Source organism: Dromaius novaehollandiae, chromosome 2, assembly GCF_036370855.1.
Source record: "Dromaius novaehollandiae isolate bDroNov1 chromosome 2, bDroNov1.hap1, whole genome shotgun sequence".
Lineage (NCBI taxonomy): Eukaryota > Metazoa > Chordata > Aves > Casuariiformes > Dromaiidae > Dromaius > Dromaius novaehollandiae.
Genome location: NC_088099.1, coordinates 16,365,172 through 16,384,323, shown reverse-complemented (window position 1 = coordinate 16,384,323; position 19,152 = coordinate 16,365,172). Strand labels below are relative to the sequence as shown.

The window sequence follows — 19,152 nt, the reverse complement described above, 5'->3', positions numbered from 1 at the left end:
CATGGAACTATTAGGAAGAATGGTGTCCATTATGCTTGCAGACAATGTCAGCTAAAGTAACCAATTAACAAAAAAAAGGAAATCTCACGAGCACAATTCCGTATTATTAAATTGTGTTCCTTTGTCTGTGTAGTGTTGTTATCAATACATAATGCACAGCATTCTTTTCAAACTGTGAAGTTCTGTTATGAATTCAAAAATGTGTCTTTGGCTGGAGCTCTCTATGAACAATACTTTGATTTCCATATGCTGTCCTCCAAACATATGTCCACAGAATAACAAATACATCCCTAAACATTAGATTTTGTTCAAACCTCACTGTGTTTCAGATCAATGCTAGAAAAATCTCTCATTTTCCCTGTTAGTTGAGCAAATAGTTTTGAGCAAATCTCGAAAACCACACATCAATCACAGCACTTTATTTTCCTTAGACAAAACTTATTCCATTACAAATCACCTTAGTTTAGGTATTTGAACCACACTATGATATTCATCATACTTGTACAGGGTTTGATTGTTGATAATCTGGGCTAAATCATCCTCTGGTTACTTGCTTGAGTCTTAAGGAATTTATAAGAAAAAGTAGGAATGTGCAATAATGATGGGCAGTAAAAGCTTGCCTGGGAGCAAGAGTCATGTTAAAGCTCCTCAGCTGTGTGACCAGGAATGCCCGCGTGCAGGGTCTGGTCTCACAGATTCGATTCTGGGAGGAGGAAGGAGCGCCCAGCAGCTTGGCGCACTGAGCCAGCCCAGCGAATACAAATGAGAACGACAGTCAAGGAGAGGCGCAACCTGCAGGTGCAGAGACAGGTCTGTCTTTAAAGTTTATCAGCAGATGATTTTACTCGACCCTGGACAGGAAGAAGGACAGATACAATTTGTAGAAAGGGATACATCTTTTCCTAAAATGTGGTGGCATTTGGAGTCTGGGTTCTGCTGTGGGTCTCTTTCTGACTGCAATGAAAGGCTTTTCTCTGCCCATATTTCTTTGTGCTTCAGCCACGCTGCCGTTTTATTTAACAAGTAGCTGTTAGTCGGACAGTCTCATTTACTTTAAATTATCCTACTACAGCTGACATTAAAATGTTGCCATTAATTTGTTTAGACTTTTATTCTACTGTTCTGTTCACTGAAATGTCCTGAGAATATCAATATACAAGGAAGAGCTAAAATTGACAGTACAGTTAAGTGTATCTGACATTTTTAAAGAGATCAAAGGAAAAAAATGTCTTCATGATGACCAATGTCATCTTTAACAACCCTATTCCAAACTGTCTAGGGCACATTACTTATGTTTACATGAAGTCCCGTGAGACAAATGCAAAGATGATATCACTAGTTAAAGTGGACGGCTTAAGGCTCTTTAAATTAAAAATGACATTACCTCATCAGTTAAAATTGTATGCCAGCTTTGGTGTATATCAAGTAGAAAATAAAGCTGACACTGATGGAACTGTAAGCATTAACATATGTGAAATATTGTGTTAACTGCATTTCCTCTTATGTACTTGATTTTTCTAGTAGCAATTGCTCAACTACTTAGCTTCACTGTTCCATTTCAAGTTGATGGAAATAAAAGAGGAATTGTTCATTTCTGAGATAATTTTACAGATGCTTGAAGTAGCTCATTATTTTTTTAATTAGATCTCTGTCCTTTCTATAAGTCTTTTCTGATATATATAAAAAAGGATCTGAAAGTTGGGAGGGGATTTGTTAAAAGAATTGTTTTTCTTTCATTTTATGCCTTTCGAAATGTGCTTAAGAACATCAGTGCTATGTTCCCCAGAAGACCTATTGCATATATTCAAGGATGCAGGCTGCCAGTTTTCAGACTTTAGGGGAAAAAAATGAGTGTTAAGAGTTTTTAACAAGACAACCTTTCTCCAAATAATTAATGATCATTAAAGAGAAGGAGTAATCACATAAAACCAGAGCATTTTAAACACTCTCATTCAAAGAATTTTCTTCTAGTTCAAGAGCAGATGCTTAAGGTTATTTGTGTGTTTTACATCATCCGAAACTAGTAGGATTCAGACATTTAAGCCCCTTCCAGAATCTGAAAGACAGCCTTTGCTCTTGTCTCTCATGTTACTACTTCACCAGTTTCGCAGTAACCATTCATTGCTCAAGCCTCAACAATAGCTGAATTTTCAAATGAGTATCAAGAAGAACCCTACTTCTGAATTATTAAATGATATAAACAATTTTAATAAAAATGCTAATCAATTTTTAACATGACTTTTTAATACCTGTATAAAGGGAAAAACAAGGGTGTGAATTCAGCATTTTTCTTCTGCTACTCTTTAAAAAATAAACAATTTTCTATGGTCTTACTACATCTCTTGTATACAGCCAAAAAAATCATTGACCAGTAAGTACCAATTCTGCTATTATATGAAGTAATATTCTGCAAAAAATATTCAAATTAAATTCTATCACTTTCCTGAGTTTCCTCCTCTATATCTATAGCCTGCCTGCATCTTTCCTTTGTCCCTTATAATGACAGAATTGTAATTTACAGCAGGTTTTTTTGGCTGCTGTGCAGTTGAAAATGACACAATTTGGTAACTAAAAGGCTGTCTTCTAATGGGTCTTCAAGTTACGGCTCATATAGACCTATTGAAGATGGAAGGATTTTTTCTATTTTTTTCCTTTTGCTTTGAAAAATATATATACAGACAGAAAAGAAGTTTAGCTGTGAGACAAGAGGTATGAAGCAAGATTTGAAAAAGGAAAAGTTCAGAAATCAGCCCTACAATCTTCATAGTCTACGGATCACATCTTTTACTTGGCAACTAACAAGCAGATTTGGATTCTCCCATGCTGGCAACCACATACGATATCTGGACTGCAGTAAGTGGGTACGGTGTCTTTTTCTTAGGGAAATCAAATTACTCTGGATTTTACTAGTTTATATTTGAAAACCAAAGTCCTGCTGTCATTTTTGCACTTTTCAAAATCTTACCAGAGACTGTAGTATATCACAAACAACTGTTCTTGTAAATAGGAGGAAGTACAGCCACAACTCAAAACTGGAGATGCTGCCAAGGAAGCTCAGAAAGCAGCTTGCCTTTCCCTCTGGACTTGGTACCAGCTCTCCCCCATAAGTTTGTCAGGAGAAGGTGCCGTGCCAGGGACGCAGTTGGCATGCTGGCACCCCTGCGAGGAGACTGGATGTGTCACCTCTGCAGTGCCCAGACAGCCTTGGCGCACGGCCCAGAATACTGAGTTTGCAAATTTGGATTTCCCACTTGGCAATTCTTTGCTCGGTTACTGCTGCCAATGGTGTGGCAAATATTTCTTGTAATATTATAGTCCTTTAGGGTTTATGGCACGGAGATGTAAATATAAACGTGGCGCTAACCATTAGTTCAAGTTGCAGGTGAAAGAGCCGAGCATGAGTTCACGCGCGAAAATAGGAAAGGCCTGCCCATAACAGTGGGTAATCAGCGGATATTTCTTGGAGTCACTACGCTAAGGCAACATACCATGATGCAAAAAACATTCTCTTTTCGCTTGTCTGAGTCTCTCTGGATATCCCAGTTCTGTTTGCTTTCTGCTAGCGCTGCAGCAGAGCACTCTGCGGTGCGTGAGGCTTGTACGTGGCTCTCTCGAGTGGAAGCTTGCTGACAAGCTCTGCAGAGATCTTGCACTCCCCCCTGCCAGTGCCTGAACATGTTATTACTAGACAGTCCTGATTTTATGGTTCAGTAAAACAATGTCTGGGAAAAATTCCCATTGGAATGATCAGTGAATCTAGAATTCCTCTATGAGTTCTTGAAGGAATTGCAAAAAGCTTGTTCTTTTTTTGGAAAGCGTTAAGCTATGGCTTCAAGGAGAAGGCCAAGTTATACCTATAAAAAAGAGCACTGGGCAACGAAAAACATAAACAGCTGCAAGATACTGATTTTGGTGAATTCTTCATTTCCAGTTTCTAGTAGGTGATTACAGTGCTTATGTCTGGTTTGAGTTCTGAATATGCTGGCGACCCGTGAAATGCACCATGGCATGCTATATATAAAATAAAGTGAAACTGCTCCAAAGCATTGCCTTCTGTTGAAGTCCACCACTGTACCAAGGCATGCTCAGCTTCTACAGATTTTCCTGTCATTAAGGCAGCAAGATCTTACGCCTTGAATATATACTGCATTCCTTTGCAGGACACAGCAGAACACAACTGAAATCTAAATATCTGCCATTTTATATCACGAAACAATCAGTGAAACCTATACAACTATAATTCACATCTGAACATGCCATATTTGTCTGCAGCTGACTGTTGCATGCATCTATAGGCTGGTTATGGGTATTTTGGTTATTCAGCTGCTAAGAGCTGGAAGGAGTTTGCACCTCTCTGTTTCTCTCACCTCTCCGATTCCACTTCCACCAGGCTGCTAAAACTCTCCCTGCTACAATTATCCACCCTGCTCTGACTATCTGTGGTTCTGAGAATTTGTTTCTTGGTATGTCTGTTTCTTTTGCCTGGACATAAAGAATTTTTTTATTCCTTGCACGACTCCGTTTCAGCCAAACAGAAGGCATTTCAACAGGAAATCTAAACAAAGAGTTTCGAGTTGTTCTGCATTGTGGATTTGTGCCCCATTAGTGAGCGATGGTTAGCAGTATGGGATTTACTGCAGCGGTTGTGACACAAGGCAGTCTGTATCCCAGAGCTAAGAGCTTAAGAACTGCAGGCACTCAAGGGATACCAACCTTAATCCCAGCTTATTAGCAACAAGAAAAACAAGTACATGCTGTTAAAAAAAAATTAAGCATAACCCCAAATAGGTTGCTTTTCTGCCCTTAACCTCAGTGTCTGTCAGATTTTTCTCCCTCAGAGCCCTCACACAGCCTGGCTGCTCTCCAGAGACTCCGTTTCCCCACCCGCTTGCCTGCCCCACGGGCTCTGGAAGGGCAGCAGCCTCCCGCATGGTTCACGCCAGGCTTCCCAGGCAGAGGGGACTCTCAGAGCGGTGTCCGGGGATACACCGCCTCTCACGCCAGCCACAGGGGCATGCCTGGCACACAGTCCCCGAGGTGCCAAAGTCCTACTGCAGCCGAAAGCACACTTTGATGGTGATTAAGACAGCATGGGGCTCTCAGAGGATCCTGGGTCCCTGCTGTAGCTGGGACAAATGACCAGTCTGAAGGGGAACATAAGAATTCCCTGAGCACCGAATAGCTTGGGGATTTCAGGGAAAAAAGGATTTAATTGCTTTTTTAGCCCTTTCCACTGGGATGCAAGGTGTGCACAGTGTCATATCATCCTGCATGACGAACTCCTGCCTAGCTGCTCATTCCCAACACCCACCTCTGGCTTCCCAACGGAGGTCTCAGCCTCCTCCATCCTCTCGAATCAACCATTTGCGCGGACATGCATTTGACAGGATGAGTGAAGGCAACACATTTTTTATGTTTTTTCTTTCTTTTTTAAATCTATTAAAACACTCAGCAGAACACTTCTCAGAGTGTGGATGCTCACACAGTTGAACAGGCACCGCAGAGGCAGCGTAATCTCCGTGAGAAGGATGGAGGTGGGAAGGAGCGCCTATGGCAGGAACCCGTCACGCTGGCTCTGCTTGGGCAGGATTCGTGGTGAATCAAGCACCCTCAGAGAGGCGGCGTATCATCTGAACCCCACAGTTCTCTAAAGTAATGGGTATTTAATTAAGTAATTTGCAATTGATTAACGATTTGTAGCTTATTGAAATCCCTGTCAGTCTGGGGGTCTTTTGTTTCCATTAGTCTTTTGTGAGCCAGAAGCCGCTGTTTTTATGGTCTTCACCCAGGGCCAAAACTCACTGAAGTTACTCATACAAAGGTCCTGTCAACCTAAGAGATTTCTGGGAATAAGGCCATTGGGATTTGGCCACTGTTCAGTAATTTACTAATGCCATTAGTGTCTCTCCATTAAGAATGAACTAGTGAGGGTCTATTGTACGAAGACAAGGCTGTAGTGAAAAAGAGAAAAGATGTAACAAAGACATTGAAGAAGATCTACAGTTACTCACTGTAACCAGTTGATTGCGACTAATGCTACCAATAGTTTTGCTATTACACTGGTTTCTGGAATCGTCTAATACTTCACGATTTGATCTTTCATTTAAATATTAAGCTTTTAATTGTCTGCAAGGCAGAGAGAACTGAAAGACCTGGACCAAAGGTAAAAGTGCAAAACTGAGAAGTAATAAAAATAATCACTACTGTTTAAAAATCTGATTATTCTTCATCTTATCACATTCTTCTGGTCATTTGGCTTATGGGTTTTGAATACCAGGGACAGGCAGAACTGAACATCTAAACTAAACAAGCAAGATTACATCTACACTTTTATCTATACTGCTCCACTGAGAACAGTAGACAGATCTTTAGCTGCTGCAAATGAGATTAGCCCCTTTATGTCAATGGATCTAAGCCAGTTTACACTGATAAATAGGGTGAGTGATGACAGAATATTTTTCCTTGTATTTACTTAGTCCTGTTCTATTTACATCAAATAAAACCTGGAAAATTCTTCAACAGAAATGTGAACATCAGGATTCACCCCAGGAATGAATGTAATAATGTCATGTAGAAAATGAGGGAGAATCAGAAGCTGTGGACCAGGTTTTGCCATTTGAGTATTTCAATGTCCTACGGGAAGTAAAAGCAAAATTCATCTGCTAAGTTATTCAGCCTATCTGTCTGCAAAAAAACATTTTACCAATGAGAAGATTTAATCTTGAAGTTAGGGCAAACTCCATAGATTTCATTGTTTGCCAGGTAGTGCAATAAATTATAATATAATGATCCCAGTAAATAAAAATGAAAACCTCTTCTGGGAAGAAACTATCAATTTTAAGCCTCCTTAGTGGGGAACTTCAGTTCATAGCTTTCTGGCATAGAAGAATACTATCTTTTCATGGAAAAAGGTTTCTGTCTGTCAAATAAGACAAATTTATAAATCCATGTCTTCCACTTTAAGTGGGGGAAAAAGAAACACTTAGCAGTTTAAAGACTTCAGAGACGATGGAGCTTTCTAGTGTCAAACTGGTGAAGTTTAGTATTTATAGGAAATTCACATGCCTCTAATTACTCTAAACTCAGTTCCCAAGTAAAATATGCCATCTGGAAGATATTACAGTCATTTACAACTTGTTCACCTCCCTATTTCACTGCAAAATGTTACCTCTTGCCAACTTTCCAGTGTTCTTCACAAAACAAAATGCAGTCTAATTTTTACTCATTGTTTCATAGTTACTTTATCTACCTTGAACAAGTTAAATGCTTAAGAAACTGGGAAAAAATCCATTTCTTTCTTTTTAACTAATTTCCTTATCACTCCCTATACTTCCAGCTTTATATTTTATGTATATGTAATATTTCAGGTATGAGGGCTATGCCTTACTTTGGTGTTAAGCCACTAAGGAGACATAGTTAGATTTGGAAGATACTGTAAGTGATAAGACAGAGAGAGAAGATAGCACGGATGGTCATCTTGCATATGAGTAGGCTCTTGCAAGCCAAAAAATATATTTCCAAATTTCATTAAAAAACAGTTCAGAAGAACTCAATTATATAGCCTTGTTTTTGTTTTTTTTGACCTCTCCAGAGAGGTCCATCAATCAGAAAACTTCTTGTTAGTTGAGCAACTTCATCCAGATATGCCAATTTGTTTATAAGTGAAGCTTTGCACCATTTCTCTGAGGTAAAGTTGTCATTATCACTGTGCGTACGTAGAGAGGGAAAGAAGAGACCGAATGCCAACAGTCTTCCAGAAATTCTACAAACAGCCAAGCACAAAGCCTAGAGAGCCAGATAAAAAGTGCTTTAAATGGAAGAGCCTGATCCAGCTCTTCCTGAAATAACAGAAAGATTCCTAGCAGTTTCTATGTGTTTTGGATAAAACAGCGGCTTGAAACTTGGAAGTTTTCTTAAGGCAGAGTGACTGTGAGAAGGGGCTGCAAAGTCTCACGCAGTACAGTTGTTAAAAATCAAATACATTTGCGTGATTTCTGTAAGAGAAGTAGACTTACATAAAGATACTCATGCATACATATGTGCTCCTGCTGCTGCAAGGAGTCAGACGCTCTCCGTATGCCACTATATCCATTAAGCATTGTTTTTATGTGCCTAACTAGTTTAATGATTTGTGGTTGGATTAGCACTGTTAGCATGTACTGCTGAATTCACTAAAAAGCCATCTTAATTGGTAAGTTATGGAACCTCCAGCTTTGCGTCCCTGAATACCTAAAGAACAGAGAAGGGGCTGCACCCAGCCAAGACCGGAATCTTTCGTGATTTCTTTTTCTTTCCCTGAAAACAGAAAAGGAATCCTTTAAAGTGATGGCAACCTTATAGCGCTCCATCTGGGAGTTTTGAACTTCGGATTAATTTGTAATTATCCTGTTGGGATCTATGTGGTATATTAATCATAACCTTAGGAACTTGACTTTTAAAAGTATTAGGTAGACATTAGCTTTTCACAGAAACTGTGAAAGTTCAGAAGGTAAAGTAAGTTCCATGCTTTTGAAACTCAAATATTTGTCCCTTGTGAGCTGTCTATAGCCTCTCTGAGAAACACCCATAATTAATGAAACTAAAAGAGGCTAAAGGAGAAAGGAAATTGCAGACATACATATCAGCTTTAGAACACAAGTTATGCAATTTTCTTCCATGGCAACCATGTCCTGAAGCTCTGTAAATGCAGTAAAATGATGGGTATTTATTCAGTTATTTCCATTTAGGAACTATATTAAAAGAGTATTAAGGATGCAGCGTTAGCCACTCAAAACTCAATATTTCTCAGCATTGTTCCCTCTGTCCTGATTTTTGCATCACATTCCTTTTGGGCAGATCATTGGCCATGTGAAAAATCTACTGTGGGATCAGTGTTTTTGTATACACATTACATAGATATAAATGATTCCTATGTGTCTTGTTGCCTAAAAGGTGTGACACGTAAATGAGGGCATTGATTTTTGCTGAAGCTGTGTATAAAAATCATATGTAATCACACAACTAGTCTATAGTGTACTGCACCCTTACAAAGAAGCAGAGTTTTTGGAGAACATACAACTTCGCTGCTGACATTTTGACTTGTAAGTGCTTAATCATGTACGCATATTAAAGCTTTTTCTTGTTTCTATGAGGAGACACAGACTTTCTTAAGTTATCATCAAAGAAAAATAAGTTTGAATTATAAAAAGAAGATCAAAACTTTCAGGACCTTGCTGGTTTGGAAACAAAGCCCTAGAGTGTTCGAAACGTGTGGAATTATTAGCTAAATACTGTCATAATGCTGAGAAGATCTTCAGCAATCTGTTGTATAACTTAAGAGATGAAAACCATCTCTCCTTACTTCTTTCACATAATATAAACCTGGAAAGACAAAGCATCTGACCAGAGCACCTAGAAGCCCTCTCCAGCACCCAAGGCACAGTGAGCTTACTAAGAAGCGTTTGTAGTTTGGAGGCAGTGCACTGACATGCATGCCTGTGCGTTTGCTGGCAGACCAGTATCCCTGCACAGAATCGCTTGGTTGTGTACATCGCCATTTCAGCAAACAGCCCCGAAGCAGCATAAGTAATGCACATAGACGCAACTTTCAAGAAGCCACGGCTTTGTGGCATCTAAGTGATATTTCAAAAGAGCAGTGCAAGGAGGGTGCTTCCAAATCTCAGGCTTCCATTCCCAGTAAGTGTGGCTGAAGAGCTGCCTGAAAAAGTCCCACGGTTCTCTTTCTTCTATTTTATAATGGGAACATGCGTAGACATGTATGTGTGCTCGTCTCTGTGTGTATATATTTGTATTCTTTATACTAAAGAAGACGTGAATCATTTTAGTTCCGTCTTTCCAAAGAAGTTTATTCTCAAGCAGATAAAAAGCTTGGGAAACTTTCAGCCTGGAAGATGTTACATTCAAAACAACTAAAACAAATGGGAACAGGGAATTAAGAGTGGAAAGCATTATGCAACCTCAACTATAGTAGCTGCTACCAATCCTTATCTATCAATATGTTGGGCAATCTTAGTAGAAACCTCATGAATAAAACCCCTATTGATAACTTAGTGTTTATCCTCACAGCTGTACTTGGGTTTTGCACACATCAGTGTGTCAATCCGGCATGTTAGTACAGACCTCCCCATAAGTTAATGCTCTCGAAATCTACACTGACAAATTCAATAGCATCCTCAACATCATTTTCTTACAAAGTACGTGGATACTTAACAGTTATTACAAACAGATCGCTATTTCTCTTAAGCTCAGTTTAGTACAAAATTACAGTACATTGTGCTTGTAATGGAGCTCACAGTTAAACTGTTCCAATTTGAAACATCAGTATATAAAAGTTTGTCCCATTGAGCAATTTTATTACCATTTTATTGTATCATTGAACTAAAAAGTATATTTAACTTCATTGAATGTATTTCTATTATGATAAAATATACCAAAGACGTTTAAAGCTGCTAAGCCTGAAGTTAGTTCATTTATAACCTGTATCACAGAGAATGTCACAGTTTTTATGAGTTTTGTGACCTTATGATTTATATAGGCCTTGAGAAATAACTATGTGTTTAGAATGGAGGAAAACAGTGGCCAATAAACATTCCCAGTAGCCTAAAAACAGGAACAGCTTGTTAGCTGAGGTCAGCTATATGACCCAGAGCGTAGTGAAACTGCATTGTTATGGCTGGAGCATGGGGCAATTGAGGCATGCAAAAAACCCACCCCAGTGATCCACCTCTCATAAAAGTCTTTCTTAGAAAGAAAGGCATGTGTTAATGACTTACAGACAGGAAAACGTACACAGCAGACCAGCATCATCCCTCGTATAAATTTAGAGTTTAGTGGAGTTGCATCAGAGGTGGATTGGCCTACGCTATTTTAAAACAAAAAAGTTGAAAACTTGCCAGAATTCAGAAGTGTCAACGAAGGCATTTTGCATAGCTTCTCATACTAAATGCTTATTTGTGAAGGCAAGCAGAATAATGAACATACACACAACACAAACTCACAAACACAGCTCATGGACTTCAATAATTGAGACCGTACTGCATAAACACACCAGCTCAAATCACCAGTGGGAGTTGCACATATGTCAAGGAAGAATTCATTAGATTGGACAGAGTTTGTCTTTCTTTCCCCTTCCTTTTCCTCCTTCTACAGTGTAACTGCTCGGGATATACTCTCTTAAATCTGCTGAGCATTTGGATCTATAGTTAGGGAAAGTCAAATCCTGTTTGGAGTTGCAGGGCTGTGAGATGACCCCTGCCTTTGGAATCAGTGCAATGCAAAACCTAATTCAGGACTAACACACTTGCACATTGCTGCTTTGGGGGACAACAGTAATGTTCTCCTGGAAACACTCTCTCCATCCTTGTCCTGGCTGCTTCTAGATATGTCATCTAGAAAGCTACACAGTGTTCAGGAATGGGCTGTTACTGAGTCCAAAAAGCCAGGGGATAATGATGAAGAATTGTTGTCTTCTGCATTTCATGGATCAGGCTTCTGTCCTTGCTTTCTACCCAGGGAAAGGGACACTGTGACAGGTAGTTATAATAATGTATTAACTCAAATACCAAGGGGACCTGTAGGAACTCAATGAATTACAAACAGGAACAATGTTGCAGCTTCATTTCTTGTGTTACCCATAAGAGAATGGTGCTCTAAGTCTTCATTAATTGATTACAATAAATAAGCCTTGAAAGGCAATAAACCACTACACGGCTGACAAAAACACCTACTCTGTAATTAAATGGATAAAATCCTGATTTGATAGCTTTTGTTTCATTTATACTTCTAGTCAGGTATCTATTAATGCTTTTACTTTTGTTTGTCTACTTAGTAGTGATAAGCATGTAAGAATCTCTGCAAGGCTCTGTGGTATTAAGCATTGATTCTTTCCTCTCCTTCGCTCACAGCAAACAACACGCTAACCCAGACAGACAAGCTGCAAAATATATTTGGGCCAGATTCTCTTGTACGTGAAGGGAATCTGAGCCAGATATTCTATGTTTTCCTTTGCAATCTAATAATGGAAAAGACAGTTTTTGGCACACTGGAGAGAACAAGGTTTGTTTGCTTTAGGCATTCTTCAAGGTATAAATTGCCCAAAACAGTAGTAGGAAGTCTGGGAAGGAAATGAGATAATGCCCCATCCCTTTCCTCACTCGAAGTCCTCTGAGCTGGCTCACGGAGATGTCTGGCTTGCACAACAGGGATGAGGGACTCCTTTCGGCAGCGCGGGCTCCACGCTGCTGCTGCAGAGCCCTCCCTGTGCCGCGTCTGAGGCCGTGCAGCGCCTGGGGTGCACGGCTGGCCGCAGTGCGCGGCTCTGCAGCATCCCCCCTCCGCTAGGGGTACAGCCGGGCACTGTCCGAAACCTCGCGGCATGTTAATTAAAGGGAAACCTGTTGTTTTGCCTTCTCAGTGCCAAAATATCATGACTGTAAAAAATAGCGACCTACGTGCCCTTGAGCCAGATGACATATGCGCTATGGTCATTCCCTCTTCTGAATAAAAGGGTTTGTACTTGGCGGAGGGAGGATGTGTAGTTGGGAGGGAGCTTGAACATTTTGCTAAAAACACTTATTTTTCTCAGACTGAAACATTATTTTCATTGTTTTTTACATACAACTCCCTCCAGTTGGAACAGCTCATGTGTTTCATGCCATTGAGCCTAGGTGTCATTGCATAGTTCCCTTTAAAATTTTACAATGTAACATAACCTCATTTTGTTACATTGTAAACATTTCTAAGATACAGGATCCTGTTTTTTATTACAGGGGTGAAATGGTAATAATCCCCCCTCTTTCCTGAAACATGCAGAAAACCCCTTTAACAAATTAAATGTATACATTCTTCATTAGCTTTAACCTGAATTTGGTCTCACAGGCACTGTAAAGTCAGTCTGTCTGTCTTTCTTTTGGCACAAAAGGATGTTAAGAGACTAACAGAATATTACTGAAGGAAAATTCTGCCTGACTCACAGTAACAACACATGTTGAGATGAACAGATTCCTGAAACAGATCCAGTGAATTGAATTTTCACGTATTTGGCATATAACATCCCATATTTCAGCTTTTCCTCATTTACTGCACGTTTCTCCTAAAACAGCTACCGTGAAGTATCTTTCTCCTGCCTTACATGATTGCCACATGTCTAATTGAGGAATCACATCAGTCAGACAACTCTGAGAAATATTTCAAAATTTTGTCCCTTCCCTTGGGAAAATTCCACATGGGAACGCACAAAAATCAGAACTAGCAGGGGGAGAAGAGAAGAATCAGTGAAGGATTGTCTCTTTCCCACAGGGACAAGGATCATGGGAGAGCCTCCTATACCAGCAACAAAAGGATATATCAGCTGGAAAGAATCTGAGCAAGGTTTCTTTGTAGCATTATGCTCTGGGAAGATCACAGTATTTCTCATTAATGGTGATGCTTAGAGCAGTGATAACTTCTACCAAAAGTTGCTATTCTTGCATTTAGAGATGTGATTACAGCACAGGGACACATGCCTGAACTAGTTTTGTTTAACTACCTGAGGTACTAACAATGTCATATACTTTGTTCCATGTGCCATGTTCCCACCTAGGGCAATAAAACCCATGCCACCACAGCTTTGCCATTATCTAACTGGATAAAGTTTTGGCATCCTAATGCATGCCTCAGTCATGTTTTTGATTGCAGCTTGGACATGGCTGTCTGACATGCAGCAGTTTGGAAAATGAGAGTCATCCAGCTTTTGAGAGATCCCCTCAGCCTGGAAGGCAGGTGTGCTGGAAAAGAAAGGTGCAGGAATGCCATGCCACACATGGGTCACCTGCTCAGGCACCGATCAGCTTCTTGTGTCATTACAGCTCTGTGCTCCTCACACAGTAGCCAAGGAACCATAGGGTTGGGAGACTAAAGAGGCTGTTGAGATTTCATCCTTCACATGCCATCAGCACAGTGAACCTAGATAGCCCTCAGTACTACAGGGCTTATTTAGATCATTTAGGTGTGTCGTCATGGTTGGCAAATGATGGGAGAAAGTGGGCAGAGCACTGGACTGGGACGCTGAAGACACTGGCTCTATTTCTCTGCCATCATTATCCAATGAACCTGAGTGTCAGATAACTTTCCCGTGCCTCAGCTTCCCAGTCTGGAAAATCAGATATTGATATTTCCTTGAAAGAGTTTGAAAGCATCAGATGAATTGAGATGGCTATAATACTAGTGATACCATTATTCGTCCTATGATTTAGTGTGTCTTTTGTAAATAGTTAAAGATAGTTGACAGTACTGCATTCTTGCTCCTAACCCTTTTTAGGCTTGGCTTACAATTTTTTTCTTTTTGTATGGACTATGAGTAGCAAGAACAAAGAGACTTACAATACTATGTAGTTTTCGTGAGTCTTCACTTCAAAATGTCTGTAGTGAAATATGGCATTGTGCTACTCTTGACACTACACGAAATCCCACTCTAATAAGCACATGATAACAAGCAATAATATTTTTTTATAACCCAGAAATACTCAGGTATATAACCTTGTCTAGACTGCAGGGATTACACACTTAATACCCAAAGGCATTAAGAGTCTTGCATATAAATCCCTAGGTGTGGTAAGAAGCCACCATAATAACAACAAGAATTAGACTGTACAGCCCTAGTTTTGTTGACATCAGTGAGACTATTCACGTGAACAAGGGTTTAGCAGCACAGAGCTTGGACACTGAGCTTTAGAGAAAGGTGTTATAGTTCTGTAGTATGACATCAAGTTGGGAGAGTATCTATCTTTCTGCAATTAAGCCAACATAATAACAACAAAAAATCTTTTCTTATATGGTTTTAACAATTTCAATGATTGTAAACTCAAAAAACCCTCTTCGCATGTGTATGTGAATGAGAAATGCGCAATTCTTTAAGTTGAATCACTTAACAGAATTACAGATAAGCCTTCTTATATTCCCTAAGTGCTTATCAGCCTCACCTAAGGCAGGTTTCTGGCTTTTCATCAAATTAGTTTTATTTCAGTCAATACTGGTTAAGAACCTGTTACAAATCCTTCAGCTTCTACATGATTCAGATACCTTTGAATATTACATTAAGTTTTACAAAGGCATGCTCATGTTTTCAGATGTTGTCCATAGTGATGCTGGAAAGCAGAAATACAATTTCTACACACGATTTGCACCAGCCTGTCAAGAACAGCATAAAAGGGAGAGAGGAAAACAGGCTATGTGATATGTTTTGCTATTGTTAAAAGAAAGAGGGCATCTCACCTAATAATTTAAATAAGATCCTGTTGGCTGACATTTTTAAAGCCTTTTGATCTCTTTCTTCTGGTTCCCGGGGTTGTGCCCCGGGTGCGTAGGGTGCAGTAGATGGAAGGCTAGGGATTAAATTTCATGTTGCCGATGCCCCACTTCATTTTGCCAAAACCCCTATTAGTGGGCAAAATGAATGGGTAGTTTTATGAAGCACCATTCCATTGGAAATGGTGGAAAACAACCTTTACGAAAGTGTTTTGAAAAGAATCGGCTTTTTAGACACAGGCCAACCTATAAAACTGCCAGCTTCAAATTTTCGGTTATTATCAAGGCAATAATTCCTTGGCACTTTGTTAATATGATTTGCCAATTTTGCTGGCATGAATTAGGGACTGAGATTTAACCTCCTGTCACCTGATTTTGAAAATGAATTTAGCACCCACTGTCCCCCCAAATAATTTAGGGGCAATGCATTTGTTTTGCAATTTGCTCCATGTGGATATAATGCTAGGACATGACAAATTTTATCCTTCCAGAGCAAAGACAGAAAGAAAGAAGTGCTGTTATCACTGTTTCAGTGCAAGCGGATAAGCCTGAACAATCTGAAGATAAAAACCTTAACAGAATACTTAGAACTTCAGCCACACATCCAGCTTATGCATTTTCTCACTATAGGCAACATGAATACTGTCATTAACTTGGACAGTGGAAGAAACTGGTTCAAAATGTAGGTATATTAATAAGAAATTTGTGAAAATAAATATGAAACGAGCATAGGAAATCACAGAGATTGGAGCAGACCTTTTCACTGTTGTAACCCAGTTAGCTTTGCAAGAATTATATGCACCATTATTATGGCCCCTTATATTTCCAATGGGTCAGATTTAGTGTAGGAGATTGTAAACTGGTTTGTAGGGAGCAGCTCAAAGGATTTGCATTCAATTTACATTTAGAATGTGTGACACAGGCTGAGAAGAGGCTGGAACGCTCTTTGCGGAGTGCTCCATTTTATCTGTACGTACGCGTTAAACCTCAGCGTGGCTGCTAGCTTCGCAGGCTCCTCGGGTTTGGCAGAGACCTCTAGCGGAGCGGCGCGCCCCTCCCCCCGGCACGGAGCAGTACCTACTAATTATCCTCCAAACCATCTCTGATAGAAAAGTGTCACTTCTAGCCTTGACTGTCTCCCTTGACAGCCTGTTACTTTGCTTAAGTGATCTCCTACTTCCAACATTTTTCATAATATTTAACCAAGATTTTACTTGCTGCAGATTAATCCCACTCCTTCTCTTCTCGAGCACAATAGTTTCACTGCGCCCAAGCAATATTTCTAATACGAAACAGGAATCCAAGTGAGGGCTCTTTCTTAGAGTACGTGATGTCAAACTGACCTTTGACTCTCACGCTTTAAATACATCTCTTGGCATCCTGTGCAAAAGAAAACAGACACCGCTTGCTTCCTAAAGATTTTACAACTTGCTGGGGCTAATTAATCAGTCTGCAACACACACGGCTCGGCGTTTACCTGTCTGGAGGAAGTGCAGAGCACAGGAGCAAGGCACGGTTTGTCAGAGCTATTGCTCACCAGCTTCGTAATTAATTAATGAACAGACCAAGGGAAATCGGCTCACGTGGTCCCATTTTTCTTTCTGCTGCCGTGCCGCAATCCCATTACCCGTTTGGCTCTTTCATTATAAGCAAAAGTAGATTTTGGTTCCGTGGCCTCTTTGGATTCCTGGTGTAGCTTGGCCAAAGCCAGTGAAATTCCAGTAGGAACAATTTGGCCCACTGTGCTTAAGTATTTAACCATCTGCACAAAACCCACAAAAGAGACGCCTAAACCAAAACCACTCATTTACATAATAAGGATGTGAACCTAGTATAGCCATGTGAAACTATCATTTTTCACATGTGCTTGTGAATCTTTTCCCAGGCTTTTGCAGAGGGAGGGGCAACCTGAGGGTTGGGATATGCGAAGTGAGCACAGAGAAATGTGTGGGTGGGGAAAAATGAGGGTTTTAATTTTTTTTTCCTTTTATTCCTTAAGAAGTATGCAGCAATTACTTCTGTATTTTAAAGAAATGGTAAAAATACCCAGAGGTTATAGATTGATGCTTTTTCTTAATGTTTATACAAATCTAAATACACAGTTAAAATAAATACAGAAGTAAATGGAATACACCCACCTCTACAATTACAAAATCACTTTCCCATGGGGAAATTTCATCGTATCCCCATCTGTTAGAGCCTGGAGTGTGCCATGAACCACTATGGCATATATGCCTTAATTATTTTGCATCATATGAAATGTAATTGTGGATGCTCTATATCTTCATTGCAAATCCTTCATTTTCTTTCTTAAAGGTACCTATATTCTTGGCCTCAGTTCTGTATTGTGGAAATGAATCCCAGGGTTAATTAGGCTTTACAGAGTAACTCGTGGTCCTGATCCCACGGTCTCTGCATAAGTTATATTCTCACAGAGATAACAGGACTTTTTCCAGGGTGAGAAATAAAGGGAAAAACTGCGACCACGACAGCCTGCCATGCGGCTTCGCCTAGGAGCTCCAAGGGAACCGAGCCGCAGCCGTCCTGCGTGCGGGCCCGGGGCAGATGCCGTACGCCACAGGGACCGCGGGAAGCCCTCTGCTCGGCAGCCAGGCTTTCCTCCGGGGCGTGCCGCGAAATGCCGCCGACCTTGGCAGTGGAGGGGCTGGCGGCGTGCAGGTTTCGTTGATGAAACAACATATTCTCAGGCACAAAAAACGTGCCTTGGCAGTGAAAACACAGGTCCTCCTTAGTGTGCCTATAAACATGTAGCACTAGGTACATCTAATAGCTGCCTCATAACTTGCAGCTGAGATGAAGTTGCCAGTGTTGCTCCTCCAGTGAAGGACGGGGAATGTGCAATTTGCGGTGATTTGACAAAACTTGCATACGATCAGAAAACACACATTAGCCTATGCATTCTGCATGCAACCATGTATCCTGCTTCCCAAGTGCATACGTTAGACTCTTAAGAGCAAAGTGTATCTGTATTCCTGGATACTATTCCTGAAAGTAACAGTCCTTGCGATATTATCAGCTGCTGAAAATAATGGTGTGATTTTGACTTGAAAACATATTATTTTTCTAGTAACACTTTTTCATGGCTTTGAACTGATGCATGTTTTAAAGCTGTGTCCATTTTTGGATACCGTCTAGCTGCTTTGTCAGAAAGGAGGCTTATTATGGTAGAAATGAAAATATTGCGAAGGTATTTTCGTGATGGTTCAGCAGAAAGCCTCAGATCCCCAAATCCATAGGCTTGATGTAACAAAGAAGATAGATTGCCTCTGTTTAAATTAGAAGGCCTGCTGCCAGAACAGAGGTGATAGATTTCTTACTTGTAATGTCTTACTGGATAGCTGATATTAGATATCGTGTAATAGACTCACAATAAACTACAGCAGATGTTTGAAAGGCACATAATTTGCAATTGATTATACACATATATCACAAATCAGCTATTGTATATATAATATTACCTGGTGAGCTACCCCCTATTCATATCACTTATGCTAATCAGAGATTCAGCTATTCAATCAATTGTTGAAATTTTATCACTGGTCGTCTGCAGGAAATAAAACTTTGTTTGTGGTATGAATAACTCCCAGCTACAGTGACATTTGGGATACGATTTTCATAAAGTTGTGCACAGGCCTGGTTTGCACCCACAAAATGAATTCTACAGACCAGAGTAGCAGCATTTTCATTACTTGAATTTCACCTGCAGTTCTTTACTTAGAAACTATTCAGGTATATGTATCAGATACGGTCAGAAGAAGAGAAGGTATTTTGCTATCAGGTAAGGAGAAAGGTCAGAGAGTAAGTCTGGGGTAGACCTTGATACCTGAATCAGATGCAACAGAGGAGGTT

General features: G+C 40.1%; 1 protein-coding gene across 2 annotated transcripts in view; it reads right to left on the bottom strand.

Moving 5' to 3' along the window:
• The window catches only part of NRP1 (neuropilin 1), a 113,507-nt gene that overhangs the window by 68,792 nt on the left and 25,563 nt on the right, over positions 1 to 19,152 (bottom strand). The gene's annotated exons all lie outside the window — the stretch shown is intronic.